Source organism: Pongo pygmaeus, chromosome 8 (assembly GCF_028885625.2).
Source record: "Pongo pygmaeus isolate AG05252 chromosome 8, NHGRI_mPonPyg2-v2.0_pri, whole genome shotgun sequence".
Taxonomy (NCBI): domain Eukaryota; kingdom Metazoa; phylum Chordata; class Mammalia; order Primates; family Hominidae; genus Pongo; species Pongo pygmaeus.
Window position 1 is genome coordinate 72,145,828 of NC_072381.2, and position 16,432 is coordinate 72,162,259.

Sequence of the window (16,432 nt, forward strand, 5' to 3'; positions counted from 1 at the left end):
GAGATCAAGACCATCCTGGCCAACATGGTGAAACCCCATCTCTACTAAAAATACAAAAATTAGCTGGATGTGGTGGTGTGCGCCTGTAGTCCCAGCTACTCAGGAGGCTGAAGCAGGAGAATCGCTTGAACCCGGGAGGCAGAGGTTGCAGTGAGCCGAGATCACACCACTGCACTCCAGCCTGGGCGACAGAGCGAGACTCCATCTCAAAAAAAAAAAAAAAGGAATGAACAAAACCTCTGAGAAATATGAGATTTTGTAAAGAGACCAAATCTATGACTCATTGGCATCCCTGAAAGAGAGGGTGAGAAAGGAAGCAACTTGGAAAACATTTGAGGATATCGTCTACAAAAATTTCCCCAACCTCCCTAGAGAAGCCAACATTCAAACTCAGGAAATGCAAAGAATCCTTGTGAGATACTATACAAGACCATCCCCAAAACACAGTCCTCAGATTCTCCAAGTTCTCAGATTCTCCAAGGTTGACATGAAAGAAAAAATATAAAAGGCAGCTAGAGAGAAGGGGAAGGTTGCCTACAAAGGGAACCTCATCAGGCTAACTGAACTTTTCAGCAGAAACCCTACAAGGCAGAAGAGATTGGGGACCTATATTCAGCATCCTTAAAGACAAGAAATTCGTTTTCCAAAAGAGGGTCACAGGCTGGGTGCGGTGGTTCACGCCTGTTATCCCAGCACTTTGGGAGGCTGAGATAGGCAGATCACCTGAGGTCAGGAGTTCCAGACCACCCTGACCAACATGGTAAAACCCTGTTTCTACTAAAAATACAAAAAAATTAGCCAGGCATGTGGCTGGCACCGGTAATCCCAGCTACTTGGGAGACTGAGGCAAGAGAATCGCTTGAACCCAGGAGGTGGAGGTTGCAGTGAGCCGAGATATCGCCATTGCACTCCAGCCTGGGTGACAACAGCGAGACTCCATTTCAAAAAAACAAAAAAAACAAAAAAAGAGGGTCGCAAACACCTCACATTCTGAGGTGCTGGGGATTAGGACTTCAACATGAATTTTTGTGGGACACAACACATAACTCTCAAAGAGAAGCTTTGTTTGGAAAGTTCTCTTTTTCATCATCCATGCTAGATAAAAGTTATCTGGGTACTAAAGCCAAAAGAAATCTTAATTCCTGCAACAGCCCTCTTAGGAACATTTCTTGAGATTTGAGTTTGCCAGGCACTGTTTTAGACACTGGGGATACAGTGTTGAGCAAGACAGATGAGGTCACCCTGACAGTAGGATGGGCTTGGTTATTATGCACGGCGATCCCCCCAAATCTCAATGGCTTAAGGAAACAAAAGTTGATTCCTCACTCACATGAAGTCGGCTCTGCTTGTGGGCAGCTGTTCCCCTATGATAGCTTAGCATCACGCCTCCGTGTTAACACGTGCTTTCTCATGTTGATCAGCCTCTCGGAGGAAGAAAGCGGTGGAGTCTTGCACTGGTAATTAGGTGCTTCTGCCCAGAAGTGATGCACATCACAGACATTTCATTGGCTAGAGCAAGCCGAATGACCATGCCTGACCTCAAGGTGGTAAGAAAGTGCAGTCTTACCATGGAGTAAAGGAAATAACCGTGAGAGTGCCAGGTATTTTGACACATCTCATTTAACACAGAGAGAAATAAGCTCTTCTTATTTATTTATTAGTTAGGGTCTTGCTCTGTTGCCCAGGCTGGAGTGCAGTGGTATAATCATAGCTCATTGCAGCCTTGAACTCCTGGGCTCAAGTGATCCTCCCACCTCAGCCTCCTGAAGATAGCTAGGACTACAGGCATGTGCCACCATGCCTGGCTAAATTTTAAATTGTTTTGTAGAGATGGGGTCTTACTATATTGCCCAGGCTGGTCTCCAACCTCAAACTCCTGGACTCAAGTGATCCTCCCACCTCAGCCTCTCAAAGTGCTGGGTTTACAGGGTTTACAGGGTTTACAGGTGTGAGCTACCACACCCAGCCTCTTTTTTTTTTTTTTTTTAATAAGAAAAAGATGCAGAGAACCTAAGTAATTTAGCCAAAGTCACTTAAATTTATCCAAAGTCAGTAAGTGGCTGAAGCAGGACTTAGACCCAGGTCATCTGACCTTGAGACCAGGGATTTTCCTACTAACTTTATGTTATTTGTCTGCCTTCACAATCATTATTAGTGGGTACTTAACATGTCTGGGCTTTAGTTTTCCCATCTGCGTCACAGGATTGGCAGGAACATATGTGAAGGAGCTTGCCCACTGTCCATGTCATAGTGGGTGTTCGGTGAAGGCTGGTTGTTTATAGTTGTGATCTCAACAACTCTTAGTGTGATCAATGCATTTTTTTTTCCCAGGTAAGGAAACTTGATGCCTTGGCCTGGTTATGTAAAGGGTCTGAATGAGAACCCAAATCACTCACCACTGAGCCCAGGCCTACACGTGCTGCTGCTCTGATGGCAATTATGTTCAATCTGATAAGCATATTTGCTCTACAAGGGCCTAACTTGTGCTTTTGCACACGACATTCTTTACATTTAGAAAAAGCTGCTCCTACTGCTTCCTGGGAGTCTCAAGGCAGAAAGGAATTTACTTTTGCATTAATAAGAATGTTGTGCAAATTGCCATGGTGGAAAAGTTTTTATGAGTTATGAATTTGAATCAATTGCTATATAGTTCATTGCTACCTCTGTCAATCTTTGAGATCTTTCCCCGATTATTACAAAACCTTTAAATTAAGGAAATACTTGCCAGGAATAAGGTTAAGCAATGAGAATCACAAGGTTATGTGGCAATCTGAACTTAAAAAGAAGTCTGAGAGCAATTTGGCAATATCTATCAAAAATTTAAATTCATACTTAATCTTTGACTCAGCAATTCTAAGAATTCATTCTGCAGAACAGTCAACCAAACACATAGTATACAGCAGCTTTGTTTGTAATAGCAAAATCTGGAAAAGTACCTAACTGCCCCACAGAGGAATGGCTGAATACCCACAGCACTTAAAGAGTGAAATCACTGCATGGACTGATATGGAAAAGATGTTCAAAATATATAAGTGAGGAGAGAAAATTGTAGTACTCTATAGTGGTAAACTATGACTTGTGGGCCAAATCCAGCCTGCTGCCTGTTTTGTAAATAAAATTTTATTGGAACATAGCCAACATCTTTTCATTTGCAAATTGTCTGTGGCTGCCTTCCATCTACAGTGGAGTGTTCAGTAGTAAGGACAGTGACCATATGGCCCCAAAAGCCAAAAATATTCACTATTTGTCTGTTTACAGAAAACATTTTCCAATCCCTGCTCTATCATATGATCCTATTTGTGTTTTTTACAAAGAGAGCATTTGGAGGAAAGACGTATATCAATAGATATGCTTCTATAAGCATAGACAATGAAAATCCAAATCCAAACCACAGTTAAGAAAATCTAAAACCACAGTTAACAATGATTACCTCTGGGGAGTGGGACTGTGGAGTAAGCAAGGAATAGATAAGATCAGAGAGTTTCCTTCTTCTTTAAAAGCTTCTGTACTCTTGCAATTGTTTTTCTAAAAGCATATGCAGTATGCCTTATTTTATTTAAAAAAAAAATCAAATGAAGTAGGAGAACACTGATGAATGGTGTTCAGCACACCCAGTGATATAAGGGCTGCCAGCTCTCTAAGGCAGACTTTCTCCAAGTGGTCCCTGAACCACCAGAGCTATCTGTTTTAAAAAAAAAAAAAAAAAAAAAAACCGAATGAATCATAACTGGGAGGTGCTGGGCCTTAAAATCCACTTTTTTTTTTTTTTTTTTTTTTTAGACAATCTCACTCTGTCGCCCAGGCTGGAGTGCAATGGCACGATATCAGCTCACTGCAACCTCCACCTCCTGGGTTCAAGTGATTCTCCCACCTCAGGCTCCCAAGTAGCTGAGCCTACATGCGCACGCCATCACGCCTGGCTAATTTTTTGTATTTTTAGTAGAGATGGGGTTTCACCATGTTGGCCAGGCTGGTCTTAAACTACTGACCTTAAGTGATCCTCTTGCCTCAGGCTCCCAAAGTGCTGGGATTACAGGCATGAGCCACTGCACACGGCCTAAAATTCACTTTTCAACCAGGACCCTGATGTTTGAAACCGCTGCTCTTGTAATAAATGCCAGAGATCAGCAAAAGATTTTTCAGTGGGGTTTAATATAATCAGTGTGAGATCATCCAGCAAACATCTACTCACAGCAAAAGCAAAAACAATAATAGCTCCCAATTATGAGCACTTCCTAAATGCAGGCCCTGTGCTATAGGCTTACCCACTTGGACCTGTTGAATTCACTTAGCAACCCTGAGCTGAGTGTTACTATGATGAACTTGGCTCCAGGAAGGTTGCGTGGTGACTCAAGGTCTCTGAGCTCCTTATTTAGGTCTGGCACAAGGCTAGGGGCTGGAAATGCAGATCCTAGCCCCATGGCACTTGCACAGAGACGAGTTAGTCTTCTTCTTCTTTGTGTTGTTCACCCAGCAAGCCATGTGATGCTGGTTTAATAGCTGGATCACCTTCAGCACATGAGTTCCACACCTGCAAAAGAAGAGGTTAACCCAAGTACTCTGGAAGGCCTGTTTCAGCTCCAACATTTCTCTGGCTTAAAGCAGACTCATCACCGAAGTGTGGATGTTCAAATGTGACATGTGGCTCCTTGTCACTGCCCCCATGCACCAGAGCCCTCTTCCTAGGGCCTGTCCTCCTGTGCTTCCCTGTTGAGACAGGCAGAGGTGCTGTGCCCTGTTCCTGCACATTCAAGTCTATTTCCTTGCTTCTCTGTCTCTCCTCATGAAAGTGGATTGTGACTTCAGAACTTATATCCCTGACTAGTCTGCCGGCTCCTCACAAGCAGGGGCCATGTCACAGTCATGTTTATGCCCCTGACGTCCCGCACTGCCCATAGCAGGAACTCTGTTAATAACCTTCCGATTGCTTCTCGAATGGCTTTTCAAACAGGACTGCCTTTTTGTGCTCCTCAAGATGACAAAGTCAGCAGCCTAGTGACTGCCTGATTCCACAGAGAGGTTCTGCTTGGGCATTTCATGTGGCACTGTGCATGGCTTTCCACACTGGGGTTTCTACACCCCACAGGGACACAGAGTGTGTGCCAAAGGAGACTGAAGCCACAGGTAGACACCATGCAAAGCCCTGGGGCTTCCATTTTACTGGGGAGTGAATAATGACAAGGTTCTTCATAGGCTACAATTTTATTATTTAAAAAATTAAAAAATATCTTTTTTCAGATGGAGTCTCGCTCTGTTGCCCAGGCTGGAGTGCAGTGGTATGATCTCCACTCACTGCAACCTCTGCCTCCCAAGTTCAAGCAATTCTCCTGCCTCAGCCTCCCAAGTAGCTGGGACTACAGGTGCCTGCCACCATGCCTGGCTACTTTGTTGTATTTTTGGTAGAGACGGGGTTTCACTATGTTGGCCAGGCTGGTCTCCAACTCCTGACCTCAGGTGATCCACCTGCCTTGGCCTATTAAAATGCTGGGATTACAGGCATGAGCCACTGTGCCCAGCCATAGGTTACAATTTTAAATGCCAGTTATCCATGAATTTTGAAGGAAAAATGTGCTATTTCAGGGCAAGTTGCTATTGGTGGCTTCCATGTCATGACTGTGCCACTAGACTCCTGGAGTCAAAGTTGAGAACACTCTGGGAAAGAACTCTGTGCTGGAAATCCTGAGACCTACATGCTGGCCCTGGCTCCTTTGTGACATCAGGTGGGTCTTTTCACTTCTCTGGGACTCAGTTTCCTTATTCTGGCTAACAAGGTAGTGGGTTCCTACCTCGTGCATATGTTTTAAGGCGGAAGATGTCACATCCCCACGATTTTGATATAGTCCAGTGGGGCAGGATGCAGTGGGGGAAAAAAACCGTCTCTACCACTGAACTGGACAAGGTGGGTGATTGGGAAACTGATATTAAAGTTCAAAGCCATATTTGCATGATTCTGAAATTGTAGACCACAAAGACTGGTCATGACCCTTCGCCATGTCAGGATGTATTCATAGCTTCTGTCAGAGGATGTGACAGGGCAAGGTGGGACCTCACAATGTCCTGCTGTGTCCTGCTGTAGCTTTATCTCCACAGTTCCTGCCATGGGGATAGTGTGCAGGGTTAGAAAGTTAAGGTCATTATTACAGAAAGTAGAACAAGTCCTCGGGCACCCTCAGGGTCCTAGTCTAGTGCTCAGTCACAGGTGTGCAATCTCTTTTTTTTTTTTAAATAGAGTCTCGCTCTGTCACCCAGGCTGGAGTGCAATGGTGCGATCTCCGCTCAGTGCAACTTCCACCTTCTGGTTTCAAGTGATTCTCCTGCCTCTACCTCCCGAGTAGCTGGGATTACAGGCATGTGCCACCATGCCAGGCTAATTTTTTGTATTTTTAGTAGAGATGGGGTTTCACCATGTTGGCCAGGCTGGTCTCGAACTCCTGACTTCAGGTGATCTGCCCACCTCGGCCTCCCAAAGTGCTGGAATTACAGGCGTGCCACCATGCCCAGCCTTTTTTTTTTTTTTTTTTTTTTTTTGAGACAGGCTTGGTCTATCACCCAGGCTGGAGTGCAGTAGAGTGATCATGGCTCACTGCAGCCTCAGCCTCCCATGCCCAAGTGATCCTCCCACTTCAGCCTCCTGCATAGCTTGGACCACAGGCATGCACAACCATGCCTGGCTAATTCATTTATTTATTTTTTGTAGAGATGGGGTCTCTCTACATTGCGCAGAGTGGTCTCAAACTCCTGGGCTCAAGGGATCCTCCTGCCTTGGCATTCCAAAGTGCTGGGATTACAGGCTTGAGCCACCATGACTGGCTGCAATCTCTGCCAGCAGGAACCACAAATAAATCTGCTGGAAGAATTTGAGGGGGAAAGTGTATGCAGAATTGGGCTCCCTTCTTTTTGAACAAATTCTCTTTCCTAAGGAACAGCAGAGGGAAGCAGACTTAATGTTTGGGGTGACTTTATAGAACATAACTATTGCAAATAGCAAGAATCAATCGTAGATAGAGACACTGTGTGTATATATATGTATATTTCTAAAACAGGCCAGGCACAGTAACTCACGCTTGTAATCCCAGCAATTGTGGGAGGCCGAGGCAGGCAGATCACTTGAGGTCAGGAGTTCTAGACCAACCTGACCAACATGGTGAAACCCCGTCTCTACTAAAAATACAAAAATGAGCCAGACGTGGTGGTGTGCACCTGTAATCCCAGCTACTCGGGAGGCTGAGGTCGCAGTGAGCCGAGATTGCACCACTGCACTCCAGCCTGGGCGACAGCGTGAGACTGTGTCTCAAATAAAATAAAAATGTGGCACATATGCACCATAGAATACTATGCAGCCATAAAAAACGATGAGTTCATGTCCTTTGTAGGGACATGGATGAAGCTGGAAACCATCATTCTCAGCAAACTATTGCAAGGACAAAAAACCAAACACCGCATGTTCTCACTCATAGATGGGAATTGAACAATGAGAACACATGGACACAGGAAGGGGAACATCACACACCAGGGCCTGTTGTGGGGTGGGGGGAGGAGGGAGGGATAGCATTAGGAGATACACCTAATGTTAAATAAGGAGTTAATGGGTGCAGCACACCAACATGGCACATGTATACATAATGTAACAAACCTGCACGTTGTGCACATGTACCCTAAAACTTAAAGTATAATTAAAAAAAAAAAAAAAAGAAAGAAAAAATAGCCGGCCGGACGTGGTGGCTCACACCTGTAATCCCAGCACTTTGGGAAGCTGAGGCAGGTGGATCATCACGAGGTCAGGAGATCGAGACCATCCTGGCTAACACGGTGAAACCCCGTCTCTACTAAAAATACAAAAAATTAGCTGGGCGTGGTGGCGGGCGCCTGTAGTCCCAGCTACTCGGGAGGCTGAGGCAGGAGGATGGCATGAACCTGGGAGGTGGAGCTTGCAGTGAGCCAAGATAGTGCCACTGAACTCCAGCCTGGGCTGGACAGAGCGAGACTCCATCTCAAAATAAAATAAAATAAAATAAAATAAAATAAAATAAATAATAAAATTTAAAAATGGGGAAATTGATTTATACCTTTGTAACCTTTTATTGTAACTTAAGTGTGAACTCTTCTTCATTTATAAAGATATTCAATACTATACAAAATGACTCAATTAATTATGTAATGAAGATAACAGTTCATGTATTCAGTCTCCTGTGATTCGCCTTTTGGTTTGTTTCCAATTTCTTCTGATTTTAAATAATGCTGCAATAAGAGAACGTCATTATAAATAAACCTCAGAGAATATCTCTGGCTTTTTTCCTGAGGATAAATTTCTAGAAGTGGAAGTACAGGGTCAACAAGTGTGCACATTGACAAAGATCTGGACATGTGTTAAATTGCCCTGCAGAAAGGTCTTACCGGCTTGCCCGCCTGTTTATGAGATTGCCCCAAATCTCAGGGTTTTGATCATAATAAAAATTTCGTAAAACCTCTTGGCTTATTAAACGCACTTTCCCCCCTCCCCCTCTCCCTCTCCCTTCTTTGGTCTCCTTCTCCCTCTCCCTCTCCCTCTCCCTCTCCCTTCTTCGGTCTCCCTCTCCCTCTCCCTCTTCGGTCTCCCTCTCCTTTTTTCGGTCTCCCTCTGTTGCCGAAGCTGGACTGTACTGCGGTGATCTCGGCTCGCTGCAGCCTCCCTGCCTCTGGCTCCTGTGACTCTCCTGCCTCGGCCTGCCCAGTGCCTGGGATTGCAGGCGCGCGCCGCCACGCCTGACTGGTTTTTGTGTTTTTGGTGGAGACCGGGTTTCGCCGTGTTGACCGGGCTGGTCTCCAGCTCCTGGCCTCGAGTGATCTGCCCGCCTCGGCCTCCCGAGGTTCTGGGATTGCAGACGGAGTCTCGCTCACTCAGTGCTCAATGTTGCTCAGGCTGGAGTGCAGTGGCGTGATCTCAGCTCGCTACAACCTCCACCTCCCAACCGCCTGCCTTGGCCTCCTAAAGTGCTAAGATTACAGCCTCTGCCCATCCGCCACCCCGTCTAAGAAGTGAGGAGCGTCTCTGCCTGGCCGCCCATCATCTGGGATGTGAGGAGCCCCTCTGCCCGGCCGCCCCGTCTGGGAGGTGAGGAGCGCCTCTGCCCGGCCGCCACCCCGTCTGGGAAGTGAGGAGCGCCTCTGCCCCGCCGCCCTGTCTGGGAGATGAGGAGCGCCTCTGCCCGGCCGCCCTGTCTGGGAGGTGTACCCAACAGCTCCGAAGAGACAGCGACCATCGGGAGTGGGCCATGAGGACGATGGCGGTTTTGTTGAAAAGAAGGGGGGGATGTGTGGGGAAAAGGAAAGGAGAGATCAGATTGTTGCTGTGTCTGTGTAGAAAGAGGTGGGCATAGGAGACTCCATTTTGTTCTGACTAGGAGAAATTCTTCTGCCTTGGGATGCTGTTGATCTATGGCCTTTCCCCCAGCCCCGTGCTCTCTGAAACATGTGCTGTGTCAACTCAGGGTTAAATGGATTAAGGGCGGTGCAAGATGTGCTTTGTTAAACAGATGCTTGAAGGCAGCATGCTCTTTAAGAGTCATCACCACTCCCTAATCTCAAGTACCCAGGGACACAAACACTGCAGAAGGCCGCAGGGACCTCTGCCTAGGAAAACCAGAGACCTTTGTTCATGTGTTTATCTCCTGACCTTCTCTGCACTATCATCCTATGACCCTGCCATATCCACCTCTCCAAGAAACACCCAATAGAATGATCAATAAATACTTCATAAAAAAAAAAAAAGAAAACTAGTAAAGAGGAAAAGGTCCAATATTTGGAAAAACAGCAGGTTTAGAGGAAGTACATAGAATCTAAGAACAAATGATGTTTATTTTGTTAGACTCGCATGTAATTATTTTGTACTTCCCTGATTTTGCTTTATCTTTGTTAATGCTATAATTAAAAACACATTTGGGTAAAAAAATTAATTAATTAATTAATTAATTAATTAATTTTAAAAAGGCACTTTCCCCTTCCTCCTAACAATGCCTAATTCAGCCTTAAAAGAATACTGTGACACTGTGCTTCTCAAACTCCAGCAAACATCAGAATTACCTGGAGGGCTGTTAAAGCCAATTGCTAGGCCGCCTGCCCAGAGATTCTGATCTCCTAGATATGGGGTGGCACTTGAGAATGTGCGTTTCTAATAAGATTTCGGGTGGGGCTGGGGTGTGGACTGCACGTGGCGAGCACAACGCCAAGAAGAGACTTTCTTGGTTTCATGGTGAAGACTAAACTTTTCCTGTGGACCCTGCATTTCTCTGTATTGTGAATTTCTCTGAGTCATGTGTCTTACTCTGTACTCTGAATATTGCTTCCTAGAAGCCCCCGACTAGCAGCAGAATGTGGACCTGATAGGCTTTCTGCTATCTGGTGAGCATGTGTTGCAAGTTGACCCTATGCTGGCACTGGGCTAATAAGAGCTGGGGTGGCTGAATACCACAATTACACTCTCTTTGCCTTCAAGGGGTTCACTAGTAAGGCACTACTCATAGTAAAAATCTGTCATAGGCTGGGCATGGTGGCTCACACCTGTAATCCCAGCACTTTGGGAGGCCAAGGTGGGGCGGTCACTCGAGCCCACGAGTTTGAGACCAGCCTGGGCAAAATGATGAGACCTCATCTCTACAAAAAATGTAAAAATTAGCTGGGCGTGGTGGCACCTGCCTGTAGTCCCAGCTACTTGGGTGGCTGGGGTGGGAAGATTGCTTAAGCCCAGCAGGACAAAGCTGCAAAGAGCCGTGACTGTGCCCTACACTCCAACCTGGGCAACAGAACAAGACCCTGTCTCAAAAACAAACAAACAACGGAACAAGACCCTGTCTCAAAAACAAACAAACAACGGAACAAGACCCTGTCTCAAACAAACAAACAAACAAAAAGCAGGTATTGTAGATGTGGAGAAACTGGAACCCTCGTACACTGCTGGTGGGAATGTAAAATAGTGCAGCCACTTTGGAAAAGTTAGTCAGTTCCTCGAAAAGTTAAACATACGTGGGGTACAGTGACTAACACATGTAATCTCAGTAGTTTGGGAGACTGAGGCGGGAGGATCGCCTAAGTCTGAGAGTTTGAGGCCAGCCTGGGTAACACAGCGAGATACTATCTCTACAAAAAATGTTTAAAATTAGCCAGGCGTAGGCCGGGCATGGTGGCTCACACCTGTAAACCTGGCACTTTGGGAGGCCGAGGCAGGCGGATCATTTGAGGTCAGGAGTTCGAAACCAGGCTGGCCAACATGGTGAAATCCCATCTCTTCTAAAAATACAAAAATTAGCTGGGTGTTCATCATGAAAAACATCCTGACCACGGGAACTACAATTTTCCTAAGATCCATTTATCCCTGTGATTGGATGTAGATGCGATTTTCAATTAATTATTTGTACTTTTCTAGGAGTTTCCTAAGCCCTATATTTTCCAAAATGCAGTTATATGCCTAAGCAAGTTATTCACTGAATAAATTCTTGATCCTAAATATTTATCATTAGCAGATAATAAAAACAAATATGACTCCCTCTTTCTTATTTTCTATGAATATTCTATTTTGCCTGTGGATTTACATTAGATTTGAAAACTAAAACAGTTCACAAGTAATCAGAGCACTTCCTGAAGTGAAAGATAAAATTATCTTTGTATTTTACTTTATTTTATCCTTCAAATAATATTCCAACACTGTTAACAATAGTTTCCTTTTTCATAGAAGTGGAGCACATTCAGTATTTCCAAAATGAAGCATTAAAATTTACTTCATAAATAGGCCTCTATAAGAAACTTTCCAGAATAACTTTTAAAAAGGCATCAAATGTTGTACATAAGATATACTTGAGAGTTCAGCCAATATCAGTATTTTCACTTTGCAGATTTGCTGTTTCTTTAAATATTTATGTGTTTCTCACATGTATCGCCAGTTTTGACTAAAAAAATTTGTTTCTCTTTTAAGGGGAAATAACTGGTTAGGACCGATAGTGGCTCAGAATTTGTGGTTTTCTTTAAAAAGAAAATAGATATTATTCTAATAGCAACTTTCTTTCAGTAGCTGGAAATCTTGAGTTGAAACTAGAAAGAATTTAAATCTTTTAAACATGGAAAAATGTGTAAATGCACAAACACAGGTGTTAACTATCAGTCAAGAAACCAGTAACTGGTTCACTTTGGAGTAAAAAGACAGGGAAGGGATATGACTAAGACATGTTTTCACTGTCTACAGCTTGAACTTATGATTTGTTTTATTGTGTGTGGGTATATATTATTTAAATGACTGTACATATATATAGATTATTTGAAAAATATACTGAAATAAAAAAAAAAAATTAGCTGGGTGTTGTGGTGGGCACCTGTAATCCCAGCTACTTGGGAGGCTGAGGCAGGAGAATTGCTTGAGCCCAAGGAGGCAGAGGTTGCAGTGAGCAGAGATCTCACCACTGCACTCCAGCCTGGGCAACAGAGCATGATTCTGTGTCAAAAAAAATTAGTGAAGCGTGGTGGTAGTCCTAGCTACTTGGGAGGCTGAAGCTGGAGTCTCATTTGAGCTTAGGAGTTCAACGTCACAGCGAGCTGTGATTGCACTACTGCACTCCAGCCTGGGTGACAGAAAGAGACCCTATCTCTTAAAAAGAAAAAACAAATATATATGTGTATATACATATATATTTTTAAAGTTAAACAGAGTTACCATATGACCCAGCAATTTCACTCCTAGACATATAGCCAGGAGAACATACATTCATAGAAAAACTTGTACACAAATATTCATAGGAGTGTTATGCATAATAGCCAAAAAGTGTAAACACTCCGAATATCCATTGGTTAATGAATGGATGAACAAAATTTGGTGTATACATACCACAGAATATTATTCAGTTATAAAAAGGAGTGAAGCATTGATAATGCTGCAGCACAGACAAGCCTTGAAAGCATTATGCTAAGTGAAAGAAGCCAGACGCAAAAGGACAAACAGTGTATGATTCTATTTACGTGAAAGTCTAGAATAGGCAAATCTATAGTGACAAAAAGCAGACTAGTGATTTCCAGAGGCTGGGTTGAGGTGAGAGAAGATGTAGAGTGACTGCTAACAGGTTTTCCTTCTGAAATGGTGAAAATATTCATTTTTTTTTTTTTTTTAGAGAAGGTTGGAGTGCGGTGGTGTGACCATAGCTCACTGCAGCCTTGACATCCTGGTCTCAAGCCATCCTCCCGCCTCAGCCTCCCGAGTAGCTGGGACCACAGGCCTGAGCCACTGCACCTGGCTAGTTGTTTGATTTTTTTGTAGCGATGTTGCCCAAGCTGGTCTTGAACTCTGGAGCTCAAGTGATCCTCCCGCCTCAGCCTCCCAAAGTGCTGGGATTATAGATGTAAGCCACTGTAATCCCACGGCTGAAAATATTCTAAATTAATTGTGGTGATGGTTGCACAACTCTGTGAATATGTACTAAAAATCACTGAATTGTATACCTTAAATGGGTGAATTTTATGGTATATGAATTATATGTCAACAAAGCCATTACACATCCCTCATCATTAGGTATGAACATTAGACGTATTACAGTGATAGGAAGGAAGCAGGCAGGCAATGTGGGGAAGGACCACCTGGGAAAGGCTGACTATAGAGGCTTGCTTGACCTGGGTCTTGAGAAATAAGGTGGAGAAGTAGAAGGTGCTCCAGGCAGAGTGGTGGCCTGTTCACAGGTCCAGAGGCAGGAAGGAGTCCCAAGGCTGAAGAGGATGTGGATGGTAATGCTCAACATCTATTGAATGTTTGTGCTAGCAAACTAAAATTATATAATCTTATTTAATCTCCAAATAAATTATGTATTAACTCATTGATTCACTCAGCCAATTATTGAACAAATTTCTTTTTCCTTCCTTCCTTTCTTCCTCCCTCCCTCCTTCTCCTCCTCCTCCTCCCCTCCTCCTCCTTCTTTTCTCCTTCCTTCCTTCCTTCTCCCTTTCTCTCTTTTCTCCCTTTCTCTCTTTTCTCCCTTCCTTCCTTCCTCCCTCCCTCCCTCCTTCCTTCCTTCCTTCCTTCTTTCTCTCTGTCTCTGAGAAAGGATCTCCTTCTGTCCCCTAGGCTAGAGTGCAGTGGTATGATCAGGGCTCACTGAAGCATAAACCTCTGAGGCTTAAGCCATCCTCCAGCCTCAGCTTCCCAAGTAGCTGGGAGTATAGGCATGTACCACCATTGGCAGCTAATTTTATTTTTTGTAGAGACAAGGTCTCACTGTGTTGCCCAGGCTGGTCTTGACCTCCTGGGCTCAAGTGATCCTCCTGCCTTGGCCTCCCAAAATGCTGGGACTGGTGTAAACCACCGCACCAGTTCTGAACAAATTTTATTATGCACCCACCACATACCAGGAACTGTGCTAACGACTGGAACCACTATAATGAAGTAGACACTATTATTATCCATTTTATACAAAGAAAGGTTAAATAAGTTACTGAAATTTACAGAGCTAGTTAGTGGAAAAACTGAGACTCAAATGCAGGTTGTCTGATTCCAGAACCCATTTTTCAAAAAAAGTTATAGTTTTATACCTCTCCACAGATAGTTATAATTTAACATAAATGTATACACACAATCACATACTCCTCTTTCTCTATTATTCTCTCTCTCTTTCAATCTTTTTCTTTTTTGCTTGCCTATCCTTCCCCTGTGACAGTTGCTGTCCCCAACAAAGGTTCCTTGTGGGGGAGAGGTAAGACTGAAGTAGTTTTATTAATTTATGTTTAAATAAAAATTCAATTTTAAAACATTTTTAGATTTACAGAAAAATTGTGAAGACAGTAGTACAGAAAGTTGCTGTGTGCCCCCCCCCCCTTTCCCTGTTATTCACATCTCACATTACTATGGTACACTTGTTACAATTAATGAATCAATATTGATACATTTAAAATATATATTTTTTAATTTTTAAAATTTTTATTATTTTTCTTGAGACAAGGTCTTTTTCTGTTGCCCAGGCTGGAGTGCAATGGTGCGATCTTGGTTCGCTGCAGCCTTAACCTCTCAGGCTCAAGCAGCCCTCCCACCTCAGCCTCCCAAGTAGCTGGGACCACAGGTGCACGCCATCACACCTGGCTTCTTTTTGTAGAGATAGAGTCTCAGTATGTTGCCCAAGCTGATCGTGAACTCTTGGGCTCAAGCGATCCTCCCGTCTTGGTCTCCCAAAGTGTTAGGATTACAGGTGTGAGCACCACTCCTAACCTGAGGTATGTCAACATTATTAATTAGGGCCCATACTTTATTCAGATTTCCTTAGGTTTTTTTTTTTTTTTTTTTTTTTGAGACGAAGTTTCACTCTTGTTGCCCAGGCTGGAGTGCAATGGCGCGGTCTTGGCTCACCGTAACCTCTGCCTCCCGGGTTCAAGTGATTCTCCTGCCTCAGCCTCCCGAGTAGCTGGGATTATAGGCACGCGCCACCACACCTGGCTAATTTTGTATTTTTTTAGTAGAGATGGGGTTTCTCCATGTTAGTCAGGCTGGTCTCGAACTCCTGACCTCAGGTGATCCACCCGCCTTGGTCTCCCAAAGTGCTGGGATTACAGGCGTGAGCCACTGCACCCGACCCAGATTTTCTTAGTTTTTTACCTAATGTCTTTTAATGTGTTGAGATACCATACTTTATTTATTTATTTATTTATTTGAGATGGAGTCTTGCTGTGTCACCCAGGCTCTAGTGCAATGGCACAATCTTTGGCTCACTGCAACCTCCGCCTCCTGGGTTCAAGTGATTATTTTGCCTCAGCCTCCCAAGTAGCTGGGATGATAGGTGTATGCCACCATGCCTGACTAATTTTGTATTTTTAGTAGAGACGGAATTTCACCATGTTGGTCAGGTTGGTCTCGAACTCCTGACCTCAGGTGATCTGCCCGCCTCAGCTGCCCAAACTGCTGGGATTACAGGCATGAGCTACTGTGCCACGCCAAGATACCATACTATATTTAGTTGTCCTATCTCCTATTTTCTTCTTAGTGGTTACAATTTCTTAGACTTTCCTTTTTTTTTTTTTTGAGACAGAGTTTCACTCTTGTTGCCCAGGCTGGAGTGTGCAATGGCACAATCTTGACTCACTGCACCCTCCGCTCTTGGATTCAAGCGATTCTCCTGCCTCAGCCTCCCAAGTAGCTGGGATTACAGTCATGTGCCACCATGCCCGGCTAATTTTTTGTATTTAGTAGAGAGGGGGTTTCACTATGTTGGCCAGGCTGGTCTCGAACTCCTGACCTCAGGTGATCCACCTGCCTTGGTCTTCCAAAGTGCTGGGATTACAGGCGTGAGCCACCGCACCTGGCCGCTTTCCTCATTTTTGATGAGTATGGTCATCAAAATCATCAAAAATGATGAGTATGGTCATCATTTTTGAGGAGTATGGTCAGGTATTTTATAGAACATCTCTCAGTTGAGATTTGTCTGATATTTTTCTCATGATT